Here is a 15284-nt window from a genome sequence, read left to right on the forward strand (position 1 = left end):
GTGGGTTTTGCAGACTGTACCTCTCCAAAGGAGCAGAAAGCCATGGCTGTCTCCCGTGGAGAGGCTGGTGGTTTTGAACTGCTAATCTTGCGGTTGACAGAGTAATGTGCAGCCCTACCCCAGCACTGCAACTTTAGGTTTCTTATCTTCTTATTTAACCTCTTTTCCTGCATTGTCACCATACCTGATATTATCGTATCATGCAAAAACATTATTTGTATTATCTTGATATGAGTTCAAATATTGATAATTCACAGGACTGAGAGGAAGCCAGCGAAATTTCTGGTTTGGGAACTACTTGAACTTGAATTTAATCTTGACAGGATTTCATAAACTTATTGTTTTTACTATTTAAGTCAATTTATGTACAAAATTATAAAAATATTATTGTTGTTTTATACATGGGTGGTTTGAAATTATTTACCCATGATTCATTTTTACAAACTATTCCTATGAAATCATGTTCAGTTACAGCCCATGTGACAGCTTTTATGTCAATTTGAATAGGTCAGGATTTTCCGATGACATGATCTAACACAGTGTGATCAAATCGATGACAACAGTGAGGCAACGAAGCAGTGGTGGTGAGAATGTTGTTGTTGCTGCTGTTGTTGTTGTTCTTAGATGCCATCGAGTCAGTTCTGACCCTAAGCCCAACAGGATGAAACACTGCCTGGTCCTGTGTCATCCTCACAACTGTTCTTATGTTCGAGCCCATTGATGCAACAGCTGCCAATCCATCTTGTCAAACGTCTTCCTCTTTTGCACGGCCCCTCGACTTTACTAAGCATGATGGTGTTCCCCAGGAATAGGTCTTTCCGGACAACAGGTCCAATGTGCGTGAGACTAAGTCTCACCATTCTTGTCTCTCAGGTGCATTCTGCCTATACTTCCGAGACAGTTTTATTTGCTTTTTTGGCAATTCATTGTACTTTCACCATTCTTTACCACCACCATCATTCAAATGCATGGATTCTTCTTTGGTCTTCCTTATTCAGTGTCCAACTTTCACATGTATATGAAACAATGGGAAAATACCGTGGCTTGGACCAGGGGCACCATAAGCCTCAAAATAACATCCTTGCTTTTAACATGTTACAAAGGTCTTGTTTACCATATTTACCCAAGGCAACTCATCTGTTGATCCCTTGACTACTGCTTCCATGAGCACTGACTGTGGGTGTAAGCAAAATAAAATCCTTGACAACATCAATCTTTTCTCTGTTACCATGATGCTACCTCTTAGTCCAGGTGTGAGGGTTCTGGTCTTTACATTGGGTTGTAGTTCACACTGAAGGGTGAACACGTTGATCCTCATCAGAAGTCCTCCTCTCTTTCAACAAGCAATATTGTATCGTCTGCATATTGCAGGTTCTTAAGGAGCTCTCTTCCAATCCTCATGCTGCTTTCTTCATATAATCTAGCTTCTCTGATGATGATTTGCTCAGCATGCAGACTGAACAAACATGATAAGATTCAGCCCTGACACACACCTATCCTGCTTTAAAACCTTGCAGTAGTCCCTTGTTCTGTTCCTAAGGGAGCATGCCTCTTAGTCCATGCACAAGTTCCACAGGAGTGCCATGAAGTGTTTTGGAATTCCCATTCTTCTCATGGCTGTACGTACTTTATTATGATCCACATAGTCAAATGCCTTGGTACAGTCAATGAAACATTAATTAACATCTTTCTTGTATCCTCTGAGTTCAGTCTGCAACCATTGTTGGGTGGTCTTCAGCAAAATTTTAATTGAATGTGATATTAATGATATTATTCTATAATGTGAGCATTTCATTGGGTCATCTTTCAAATGGGAAGAAATCCAGATCTATTCTAGTTGGTTGACCAAGCAGCTATCTTCCACGTTTCCTGGTGTGGGTGAGTAAGTGCTTCCAGTTGTGAAAAATGAAAGGGAACACTGGAAGATCGATGTCCTGGGCATTAGAGAGCTGAAATGGTCTGGTATTACGATTGTGAATTGGACGATCATTGTGTACGATGCCAAGAATGACAAACTAATGAGGAATAGTGTTGCATTGTGTCTTGACCCGCGGGAACTTCAACACAGACCCTGAAGGAGGGAGTGGGAATTGGGGGGACAAGAGACACGAGAAATGGAGACAAGACAGTATCCTGATCAAGTCTCGCTTATTGAGTAAAAGGCTACAGCTTATATAGGCCAGGGAAAAGGAAACAAGCTGCAGGTGTTTCCCTGAGAACAATGACCGCAGAAAAAAACAGTTTCTGTGGAAAGTTACAGAGCTCAGGCAATAAAGATCAAGACAATGGCCGGGTCTCATGGCTCCCGACAACATTTGTTGTCAAGAAGCACATTTCAGGATCTATCCTGAAGCACAATGTTGTCAGTGAGAGGATATCCATAAGTCTACCAGGAAGACTAGTTGCTATAACTACTATTTCAGTTGCATTTCATCTTGATTACATGTTTGATCCATTTCAGGCACATTATTTGGTAAAATAATATTCAGTTTATTAATCTTTGGCATTGCGGGTTGATAAGTAAATTACTCATACACAAGTTCCACGTGAAGTGAAAAAATTAAAATATGTCATAAGAACCAAATGATAAAGTTGAGTATATCCCACATGAATTTAGAGACCATCTCGAGAAGAAATGTGATGCATTGGACACTAATGACAGAAGACCAGATGGATCATGAGATGGCATCAAGGATGACATACATGAAGAAACAAAAGGTCAGTGAAAGAAAAGATCACACGGATGTCAGAATATTCAGAGACTTGTTCTTGAAAGTAGAGTAGCTAAGGTGAATGGGAAAAATTGTGCGGTAAAGAACTGAACAGAAACTTTCAAAGGGCACCTTGGGAAGACTGAGGTTTATAAAGAAATGTGCAAAGACCCAGAGTTAGAAAGTCAAAAAGGAAGTATATGTTTGGAATGTTTCAAGTTGAAGGGAATTTTAAAAATTAAAAAGGCCCATCCTCTAGTTGACATATTGAAGGATTCTATAGACAAAATGTTGAATGGTGCTGGAAGCATCAAAAGAAGATGGAAGGAATACACAATCGCTGCACTAAAAAGAAATGGTCAATATACAACCAACTTCAAGAGGTACCATATAATCAAGAACTGATGGTGCTGAAGGAAGAAATCTAGGCTGCGCTGAAGGCATTACTGAAAAACAAGGCTTTGTTTTGGGGGGGGGGTTAAAAATCATTTTATTAGGGGCTCTTTCAACTCTTATAACAATCCATACATCCATGTGTCAAGCACATTTGCACATATGCCGCCATCATCCTTTTCAAAACATTTTCTTTCAACTTGAGCCCTTGGTATCAGCTCTTCATTTTTTCTCGCCCTCCCTCACCCTCTCACCCTTATGAACCCTTGATAAATCATTATTTTTTTCACGTCTTACACCATCCGCTGTCTCCCTTCCACCGTATTTCTGTTATTTGTCCCCTTTGTCACGCACTTTTGCCCTACCCACATGGTATCGCTACTTCCATTATTGTTCCTGGGGATGGTTTATCTGTCCTGGATTCCGTGTGTCGAGAGCTCTTATCTGTACCAGTGTACATTCTCTGGTCTACATTGATTTGTAAAGTAAAACTGTGGTCATGATAGTGGGGAGGGGGGATTAAAGAACTAGAGGAATGTTGTGTTTCATCGGTGCTATGCTGTACTCTGATTGGCTCATCCCTTCCTTGTGACCCTTCTGTGAGGGGATGTTCAATTGTCTATAGATGGGTTTTGGGTCTCCACTCCACACTCCCCCCTCATTTTCATCGATATGATTGTTTGTTTTAGGTCTTCTGATGCTTGATATCTTTTCCTTTTGACACCTCATAATCACACAGGCTGGTGTGCTTCTTCCATGTGGACCTTCTTGTTTCCCAATTAGATGGCCTCTTGTTTATTTTCAAACCTTTAAGAACGCAGATGCTATATCTTGTTTTTTTGATGCTATATATTTTAATAGCTGGGAACCATCAGCTATCTTCACCATATTTGCTTATGCATCCATTTTGTCTTCAGCGATTGTGTCAGGAAGGTGAGCATCATGGAATGCCACGTTCTTACGTTGAGGGAGTCCTTGAGTAGAGGTCCAATGTCCATCTGCTACCTTAATACTTAACATATAAATATATGTACATAGATCGATGTGCCTATTGTTATATATAAATATACTTACATATGGACATGCCTGTATTTAGACCTCTATAAATGTTCTTTACCTCCTGGTTCTATCCTCTATTTTCTTTTACTTTCCTTTTGTCCCTCTATCAGAAAAATAAGGCTTTGGGAATTTCTGGAATACCAATGGAAATATTTCATTCAAAAAATGATGTAGCACTGGAAACACTAGACTATATCAAGACATTTGGTAGATAGATACCTGGTCAACCAACTGGAATATATTTGTGCCTAGTCCAAAGTAAGGTGACCAAGATAATTAACAAAAAGTCAAACTATCATTAACATCATAAGCAAGTAAAATTTGGCTGAAGATAATTCAGAAACAACTGCAGCAGTACATCGACAGAGAGTGTCAGAAAATCAAACTGGATTCAAAAGAGGACGATGTGGCCTGAGGGATAACATTGCTTACACCAGATGATTCTTGGCTGAAAGCAGAGAATACTAGATGATGTTCACATGTTTGTTATTGACAATGCAAGGGCATTCAACTGTGTGGTCATAACATATTTTGGTTAATTTTTAAAATGGGAATTCTGGGACACTTCATTATGCTTGTGTGGAATCTGTACAAGGAGCAAGAAGCAGTCTTTTGAAAAGAGCAAGGGAAACCTGCTTGGTTTGAAATCAAGAAAGGGGTGTGTCAGGGTTGTATCCTCTCATCATAAGTACTCATTCTCTGTGCTCAGCACATAATCCAAGAAGTAGAATTGTATGAAGGACAGCACACCATCAGGATTGGGGAAATGTATGCAGACAGCACGATATTGCTTGCTGACAATGAGGAGCTCTTCAGGCGCTGGCTGATGAAATTCAGAGACTGCAACCTTCACCATGAACTGTAACTTAATGTAACAGAAACAAAAATCCTCCTAAGGGGACGGATAGACCACATCATGATAAATGCAGAAAAGAATGAAGTTGTCAAGGGTTTCATTTTTCTTTAATCCTTAAACAATGCTCGTGGAAACACCAAACTCAAAACCCACGCATATTGTACTGGGCAAATCTGCTTCCAAGGGATTGAAGATCAAAGATGCCACTTTGAGCGCCTGATGCAGATCATGTTCTTCTCAGTTGTCTCAAATGCATGTGAAATCTGAGTAATGAATAAAGGAAGCCATAGGAGGAGTGATGCATTTCAATGATGGTGTTGGAGAAGAATATTCGAAGTGGCATGGCCTGACAAAAGAACAGGCAAATCTGTCTTCAAGTACAGCCAGAAGGCATGTTAGAGGCAAGGTTGGCGAAACTCCATCTCACACACTTCGGGCACGCTATTGGGAGAGGCCTGTCTCTGGAAAAGGGCATCACGCTTGGCAGAGGGTCAGCAAAAACTAAGACCCTCAATGAAATGGACTGACACAGTAGCTGCAACATCGAGCTTAAACATGAGACGTTGAAGATGGCACCTGAAGAATTAGTAGTATTTTGTTCTGTTGTTGTACATAAAACCAGCGATGAGCCTTAATTGACTTGATACCATCTAGCAATGACATGACAGGGAACTGAAGAGGTGAAAGCAATATACAGAGTCACTGTACCAAAATTAACCAGCTTACTTTCAGAAGGTAACTCATGATCAAAACCAAATAGAATGACAGAAAGAAACCCAGGATTTACTGAAGTTTTTAGTGGGGAAAAAGGCTCCCAGAATGGATGGAATATAATTGATCTGTTTTTACAAACAGACGCAGTGCTAAAGGCACTCAGTCATTTTATGCCAAGAAATTTTGAAGGCAGGTCACTGATCAATCGGCTGGAAGAAATTTGTGCCCATTCCAAGGAAAGGTGATCTAGCAGAATGCAGAAATCATTAAACAACATTATTACTATCGCACACAAGTAAACCTTGCTGAAGGTAATTAAAAAATAATTGCAACCATGCCTCTACAGGAAACTGCCAGAAAGTCAAGCTGGATTTACAAGAAGACACAGAGAAAAGGCTATCATTATTGTGGTTAAATGGACCTTTGTTGAAGGCAGAGAATACCAGAAAGATGTGCACTTGTGTTTTATCAACTATTCATGGTATCTCAGTGTAAATGACAACGAATTATGAATGACATTGCATAGAATGGGAGTTCTAAAACTTAATTGTCTCAAACAAAACCTATACGTAGACCAAGAGGCCATTGTTCACAGAACAAGGGATATGGAATGGCTTAAAATCAGGAAAGGGGAATATCAGAATTGTATCCATCCACACATACTGTATTTCTCAATCTGTATGCTAAGCAAATAATCTGGGAGGCTAGATGAAGAAGAATGTGGCTTCACAATTGAAGATTGGTTAACAACTTACCATATGCAGGTGACCCAACCTTTCTTATAAAACATGAAGAGAACCTGAGGCGCTTACTAATGAAGACACAAGACTGCAGCCTTCAGGACGGATCATGCCTCAGCATAAAGAAAATAAAAATTCTCATAACTAGACAAATAAGTAACACCATGATAAACAGGGAAAAGTTGGAAACTGTCAGAGGTTTTCGTTTTAATGGGAACTGGAATCAGTGCCCACGAAAGTAACAATAAAGAAATAATGCACCGCATTGGGCAAATCTGCTGCAAAGAGCTTTCTGAAAGTTCCTAAAAAAATTGTTTTTAAAAAGATGTCACCTGGAGAACTAATGAGTATGAGGATGGTGTGGGACTGAGCTGTCTCATTCTGTTACACATAGGGTTGCTGTGGGTTAGAACTGACTCAACCATACCTAAAAATAAAAAACAAATTTGAGTTACACATTCACTCTTGAAGATGGTGTGCAGGCAAATATTTCCAAAGCACGTAGACCAAGAGTGGGTGAAAGAGGGTGTCCTCCCAAGGAAAACTGGGTGTGTTAGTCTGGGTAGACTGGAGAAACAAATTCATAGAGATTCATATGTGAATAAGAAAGAGGTTTATATACAAGAGCAGTTGAGTATTGAGAAAACGTCCCAGCCCAGTCCAGATCAAGTCCATAAGTCCCCTATTAGCCCATGTGTCTGATACCAATCTATAAAATCCTTTTCAGACTTATGAAACACATGCAATGATGCCAAATGCAGAAAGATCACAGGCCAGTGGGTTGGAAGTCATGTGGATCCAGTGGTATTGTAAGCATCTCAGCGCAGGCAGGGGTCTGTATGTGACTTCTCTAGCTCCAGAGGTCTGGTTGCATCAGGGAAGGTCCATGTGGCATCTCTAGCTCCCAGAGCATAGCACCATGTGTCTTGTCAGTAGAGCGTTTCTCAGGGAGTGAGCAGAGAGAGAGAGAAGTGTCTCCTGGCTCCAAGGAGGAAATACACGCGTTCCCAGAATTGTCAGAAGAACATACCCACACAGAGGCCTCCTTGGCTATAGTTGATTGACAGACCAGACTCCACCCCTTCACTCCTAATACTCTCAAATTGACACCAGATTATGTAACTACCACAGGGGGTCATTGTCAGAAGAGAGGAATGGATGCTGGCTAACAAATACAACTGCTCACAAAAGCCATGCAGTTTGGGTTCAAAGTTGCATAGAAAGAAATAGAAGAGGAGGCTATTTTTCTGCCTCCAAGACTTTGAGTCATTATGAATCTCGATGCTCATTTTAAATTCCCTAATTATATGTTTATATTATGGAAGAAAGATGTTTTGGTCTCTTAATTCAACAATTCTAAGCCAACACTATTCCTTTTTCATTTTTGGTTTATGTTGTTATTTTTAGTCAATTCTTCTATATGAAGTTTATTAAAATTCCTGTGTATGAATTTGCTAACATTGTTTTAAGCTTGAAAGAATACACACAGGTTTAATTTGAAATCCTTTCAAAACTCACACCAATTTTCTTCAGAAGGGACTGTGTGGTGACTGGCAGATTAATCAGACCAAGTCTCCAGCCTGGATTTTCATCATTTTCTAGAAAAATGATAATCTTAACATTGATTTCAATTTTTTCTTGGTTTCCCTTTTATAGGAACCATGGATGGGTTATTTAATTTTCTCACAAAAGTAAGCAGGTCTCCATCAAGAAACTATTTACCCTTCCCATGAGATTTCTAAATAATTAAAACTGTCAATCTAATATGAATAGATGAATTCTGAGCCTCACTTGTGTTCATACTTACTGCAATTAATCTACTAAAGAGTAATGATGTAAATCTGGCCAAATGTTTTCAAACATCTACCGCTGAGTTGTATGATATGTGGATTACGTGCCAATAAAACTGTTTTAAAAGAAAAAATTAAAATCCAGAGGCTTTTCCCAGGTCCTCTGACACCACTTGACTAACTCAGAGAAGTGATTGCTGAAAATCTGTTCATGACACTTGTTGTTGGGTGTGTTCAACATAGTTCTGACTCATAGTAACCCTGTGTGCAACAGAACGAAGTGCTGCCCCGTTCTCACCATTCCTGTCACACTGGGGCCCATTGTCGCAGCCACTGTGTCAATCCATCTCCTTGAGAGTTCTAGTAGTTAGGTTTTCTATCAGCTTGACTGGACCAGGATTCTTCCATAATATAGCCTAACACTGTATGGTCAGCTCTATGGTGGAATCTTCAGGCAGGTGTAGGAAGAATAGGATGGAATATCTCCTTAATCTAATCATAGACTTTCTACAACTGAGAGAGGTTTCATTTGGGGCATGGCCTACTCTGCGTATCGATAGACCCTGTAGAGAAGCTAGTTCACATCTTCTACTGGATGTAGATCCTGCATCTGGTGGGTTGACCTCTTGTTATATCACCTGTCAATGCCAGGGGAGCCGTCAGGGGCCATCCATCAATGTTGGATTCATTTGGCCGATCTCAAATTCATTCATTTCTGTGGCCACTAGTACGTGGTCTTCCTGCTTCATCTTCCTGCTTGCTGTTCATCTGTTGCTGCAGCTACAAGGGCCAGTAAAAGCCTCCAGTTCATATCTGACCAACAGATTTGAACAAGATCAAACTTTCACATGCATATGAGGTGATTGAAAATTCCATGACTTAGGTCAGGGGCACCTTCATCCTCGAAGTGAAATCCTTGCTCTTCAACACTTTAAAAAGGTCTTGTGCAGCAGCTCTACCAACGCAATGTGTCAGTTCATCTCTCGACTGCTGCTTAAACGAGCATTGATTGTGAATCCAAGCGAGATGAGATCCCTGACAACTTCGATATTTTTCTCCATTCCTAATGAGGTTACCTATTGACTGTGTGGACTTTGGTTTTCTTTACATTGAGTCGTAATCCATACTGGAGGCTACAACACTTGATCTTCGTTAACCAGTGATTCAACTTCTCTCCACTTTCAGCAAGCAAGGCTGTGCGTCACGGGTTGTTAATGTCTTCCTTCCCATCCTGATGTCACATTCTTCTTCATAGAGGCAGCTGCTCTGCTGACTTGCTCAGCAGACAGACTAAATAAGTATTGTGAGGGGATACAATTCGGATGCACTGTTTTCCTGATTTTCCATGTATAAGCCCCCTGTTCTGTTTGAACAAGTCAATTCAAAAAAGAACTTAGAGCAAAGGATAGCATTGCTGGCTTCAGATGGCTCTTGGCTGAAAGCAAAGAATACAAGGAAAATGGTTACTTGTGTTTTATTTATTATGCAAGGTATTGAACTGTGGATCATAATGAACTAAGCATTGAAAAATGGGAATTCTGGAAGACTTCATTGTGTTTTTGACTAAGAAGCACATTATTAATAGTTATTATTAAATGTACTATGCTCATTATAGTACATATACAGTAAAAAGTATATATTATTATTGTCATTCATTATTATTATCAATTTCAGTAACATTAAGACTTGATGATCAGCTCCTTGAAAGATTACAGCCTAGAGAACCAAATAGGGCAGGCCTGTGCTGTCACATTGGGTTGCTGTGAGTTGAAATCGACTTGGCAGCACCCAAGAATGACATAGGCCATGGAAACCCTGGGGGGTATTTCTGCCCTGAAACAAATGGAGTTGTCGTGAGTCGGCATCAACTCAATGGCAATGGAGTTTTTGTGGGGGCTTGTTTTATATACTAAGCAGTATTCTAAACACTATATGTTAATAAACTGCCTTAATCCTCACAGAAACCACCTTTCAAAGGATTCAGCATGCATTCCCTTTTCGCCATATTGTAATGCAGGTCCAGAATGCTTGGGATTTTGTCATTATCTTTCTTTAAGCTCCTTACACAGACAGAAATGTTGTCTTCATTTATTTTGTGCTACGCGTACATATTTCAAGATAGCACTGATCATCCTTCCTGGTCATTTCCCCATGGAGAAGATCCTTGAGGGTAGGACAGGTGCCCAGTCTTCCCACAGCTCAACCCAGTGACTGGCGTCCTGCAGGCTCCACGGGTTTACTGACTTAAGTAGCTTCCTCACAAAGAGACTTTTCATATTTGCCAGAGTCTTACAAGAAGGAAAAATGAGAACAAAATCAACAGAATACGTTTTTATTCTCCCCAATCAGGTATGGTCTATATATACCACTTTGTTGCCTGCCAGAAGATTTTAGCATTTTAGGCTTAAAATTTCATTTTCTATTTTAGATTGTACCCCAGTGCATAAGTTGTCAGATCTGTTTTGTAAAGGTTGGTAGTTCTTAAGTGCTCCATGAAGTTTTTAGTTCAAAATATAGTGCAAGGCCTTAGGGAAAATGAAACCCGAGCTTCTGGTTTTAGTGTTTCAACACCAAAGCATAATATGAGAGCATTCTGCCTATTTAACTCTTGGCTTCATGACCCGGAACTTGTTGACCCACACATTCCACAAAGCCCTGGAACAGCTTGTTCCTTTCCTCCCTCTGTTGTCTGATAACTGTGCTTCCATTTCTATTTTTACACAGAGTCCTGATGGTATTGTGGTATAAGCATTGAGCTGCTAACAGCAAGGTCGGCAGTTCAAACCCACCAGTCCCTCTACAGGAGACAGATGAAGCTGTCTGCTCCCATAAAGAGCTGCCATTTCAGAAACCCTACAGAGGGTCACTATGAGTCAGAACAGACTCAGCAGCAGTGGGCTTGAGTCCTTTTATCAATGTTCTGACAGCATGGTCTCTCTTCCTGCTAATTTGCATCGTCCATTTTTCTCCCTCATGCAAATGAGAATGTCGTTTATAGTAGCACTCAACCGATAGATCATTTGGGGTTAGCAAATGAAATACCACTGTTTTCTATTAAAAATGGAATCATGTATCTGGAAAGAAAACCAGTCTGCAGAAATGGAAACTGCCCGTGCCTCCCTCTTACGTTGCTGTTGTCATTAGGTACTCTCAAGTCACTTCCAATTCATAGTGACTGGATACAACAGAGCAACCCCCCACGCGGGTTTCCTCCATGCTCACGAGCACTGCTGTGCTGGAGCCCATTCTTAAAGCCCTTGTCAAGCCAACTCCTTGAGGGCCGTTCCCTGTTTCAGTGATCCTCTGCTTCAGGGACTGGCCCATCCTGATAACATGTTCAAAACATGTAAGACTAAGTTTCGCCATCTTTACTCCGAAGGAGCATTGTGGCGGTCTGTTTTCCGAGACAGATTTGTTCATCCTTCTACTAGTCCACAGTCTATCCAATATTCTTCAGCACTACAATCTGAATATACTAATTCCACGTGAGTCTTCCTAGCCCATGGCCATGAAGTCATTGTCAAACAGAGCAGTCTTGCAGGAGAGAGGAGAACATCCCTGCAGGCTTTCCAGAACTCTAATATTCACAAGAGCAGATTGCCACATCTTTCTTCTGCGAAGCCCCTGGGGGTGTAGGAGGGGGGGTTCGAAGTGTAAAGCTTTAAGTTAGCAGTCAAGTGTCTAACCATTGCACGACCAGACCTCTCTGCTCGAAGGCACTAAGGCAATGGCATCTGAGCCGGTCAGTTATCTAATGCTGATATAACAGAAATCTCACAAGCAAGTTGATGGCTCCAAAAAGGGAAGTTTGTTTTCTCACCATTTAGGAACTCAACTCACCGCCACCGAGTCCATTGTGACTGGTAGTGACCCTGTAGGACAGAGTAGCAGTGTCCCTGTTGGTTTCCGAGATGGTAACTCCTTGTGGGAGTAGAGCTAGAGGCCTGGATTCAGGGCACCACGGGCCCAGGGGAAAGCTTGCTGCTCTGGGGAAAAGGCCTTGTTTGTTCAGCTGCTCATCCTTGGAGCCGTGATGGCATCAATCTTTCCCCGTCGTGCTCTTTGCTTCTTCGTATAATCTACACGTTTTATAGCTTAAAAGTGTTTGGTTTCAAACACATTCTTCACTGGTAAGGCCTCATCAACACAACAGAGTCCCATTCCAAAATGGGATTGTACCCATAGGGATATTATTGTAATGACATTGTGTACTTTCCAGTCGGTTCCAACCCATTGTGGTCCTACAGGACAGAATAGAACTACATTAAAGGGTAATTAGGGTCGAATTGCCAGATGTCTTCTCCCACGAATCTTTCAATTAATAGCCCAACTGTTTTATACATTAAGATTTACAACACATATTTTTAGGGGTTCAATTCAATCTATAACAGAGACCATGGCTTGAGTTATTAGTCATATGTTCAATTTCTCAGTCAAATGTAGCCTTCTTGAGACCTTCAGTGTGATCTTTATCGACTTCATTAAAAATGATCAATCTTTATTTGCAATATTATGAGATAAGCAATTATGTTTTTGCTAATTATGAAACTAGGAATAATAACTATTCTTTCTTGTTACACCCTTTACCATATGCCTTTCTTTTTGCCTTTAGGTGTACTGTGAGCACCAGAATGGCTGGCCATTTGGGCTATTGGTGCATATTTGGTACCAAACCAAACTCACTGCCATGAAGTCAGAGTGCCCCTTTAGGACAGGCTGGGAAATGCTGTGGGATTCTGAGACTGCAGCTCTTGAGGGGAGTAGAAAGGTCCTTCTTTCTCCCATGGAGCATCTGGTTTCAAACTGCTAACCTTGTAGTTAGCAGTCCAATGTGCATGCGACTAGTGCACCTTCATGTCAGGTCACACTCCCGAGGATTTTAGGATTCTATTCGCGTTATAGGACACTCCCTTTTGCTCTGTTATTTTGGCAAAGACTGCTTGCCCTGTGTATTTTTGTCTTGAAGCAAAGAAAACTGGTGAGGGAAACACGCTGGTGGCTTACACCCAGTCCTTCATTACTGCTTAACAAGCAGTCCAAGTCCTCAAACACCAAGCTCACCGCTATCGAGCCGATTCTGACTCCTACAGACCACAGAGGACCGAGGAGAACCACCCTGGGGTTTTCTGAAACTGTAAATCTCTACAGGAATAGAAAGCCTTCACTTTCTCCCAAAGAGGGGCTGGTGTTTTCAAAATGTTGACCTTGCAGTGGACAGCCCATTGAACAAAGTCTAATCATCATTTCTGAGCAGCGTCCTAGCTCCTTATAATTTTACTGTCCCCTCCCCCCACAAAACAACAACAACACTGCCATTGAGTTAATTCTGACTTCCAAAATCGAAGGTCACTGCTATGGAGTCAATCCTGACTCATAGCAACCCCTCTGTGGGTTTCTGAGACTGTAACTGTGCACGGGAGTAGAAAGTCCAGTCTTTCTTCCTCAGAGAGGCTGGTGGTTTCAAAGTGCCAACCATGGGGATCACAACCAAATGGACAACCACTACACCATCAGTGAGCCTATACAAGGTTTCCCAATTTAAATCCTTATGGGGACAGATAACCTCATCTTTCTATCGTGGAGCAACTGGTGGATTTGAACCAGCAACCTTGTAATTAGCAGTCCAATGCTTACTCAGCAGTACCTTAAGAACGTGTTATGGCATTAGAACTTTTAACACCATGAGATAGATGGAGTGAGATGTCACTTTACCAAAGAAGAAACTAGAAATTTATTCAAGCCCTAGAAATTTATTCAAGCAGAATGGTTCACTATTGCTCCCTGCTCGATCTCAAATATTGACAACGTAACAAAGCTCCAAGATTCAAACCCTGGGAGGCTGGCTTGCGAATCCAGGCGCCTTTCCACCCTCCTGTGCCCTTTCTTATAGAGCACATTTTTCTAGGACAGAGTACATCTGAAAGCCTGAGCAAGATGCTGCCTCCACAAGAAGGGGCCGAGGACATTGTTCCTGGGGGAAATACTGACACGGGAGTCTTCTAGCAAAGGCCTTTGTCACAGGGAGATACAAATATCCAAATGTTAGGATCTCTCCTTCTCCCACCTCTCATTACCCCTCCTTCTTGTGCTCATTGTTTCACGCACACTGGAGAAGCCAAGAATAATGACTGAAAGGTGAAGGGTGGGAAGCAGAATAAACAGGGGCCCTGGGAAGCCCTTTCACGGCAAACCGACTGGCTGGAGCGCACGTGCCTGGGTGAACATCCTTTGTCCCGTGGCAGGGCGTGCTTCCTCTCCTGTGCGTGTGGTGTGGAGAAGCGTGTGCAATGCAGAGTGGAGGCCAGTGGAAGACAGGAAGGCCCTGGACAAAATGGATTGCGCAGGGGCTGCAACATGGGCTCCAACACAGGAACAACTGTGAGCACCGTGCCCGCGGCCCAGTACCCAGGAGGGTTTCATTCTGTTGTACGTAGACTCGCCAGGAGCCGGAACTGGCGCAATAGCACCTACCGTCAACAATAGCAAGGTGGATAAACGCTCACGATACTTGGGTCTAGGTCTGTTGGGTGACGAGAGAACTTATAACTTTTCTGAGTCTTCTCATAAAGGAGAGTATAGCGCCAGCAACCACTTCGCAGGCCTTCTGTGCAGGTAAAATGAGCCAGGGCATGTAGAACATTTAGAATAACACTTGGCCCCAGTCAATGCTCAAAAAACGCTAGCTATTATTTTGCATGCAATGGGCTATCCCATGGACCTGGCACACGGTAGGTGTGTGTTAAAGACCAGCTTATTGATATACGGCTTAGCTCACTGGCCAGAGCCACGTTCTTTGAAACTATGTGCTTAATGTCAGTCAACTCAGTGCTCAGATGAGTAAGTATTTTACTTTTGAGAGGCTAGCCAGTTTCTTTTTTCCCCCTCACTCTTACCCAGAAACGTCCCTTAATCTGTTTCTAAATGCCATTTTTTTCTATTTAATAAATCTGATTACCGCTACCTCTACCGTATCCTTTCACACATCTTAACCCTCTCATCGGAGTGGCAACTTCAGCACGTT

The 15284-nt window shown here is 41.7% G+C and overlaps 1 protein-coding gene across 5 annotated transcripts in view; it reads left to right on the forward strand.

Annotated features, from left to right (window-relative positions):
* Nucleotides 1-15284, forward strand: part of ANKS1B (ankyrin repeat and sterile alpha motif domain containing 1B) — a 1331756-nt gene that overhangs the window by 819640 nt on the left and 496832 nt on the right. The window lies entirely within an intron of this gene.

This window comes from Tenrec ecaudatus, chromosome 6, assembly GCF_050624435.1.
Source record: "Tenrec ecaudatus isolate mTenEca1 chromosome 6, mTenEca1.hap1, whole genome shotgun sequence".
In the NCBI taxonomy this organism is placed as follows: Eukaryota; Metazoa; Chordata; class Mammalia; order Afrosoricida; family Tenrecidae; genus Tenrec; species Tenrec ecaudatus.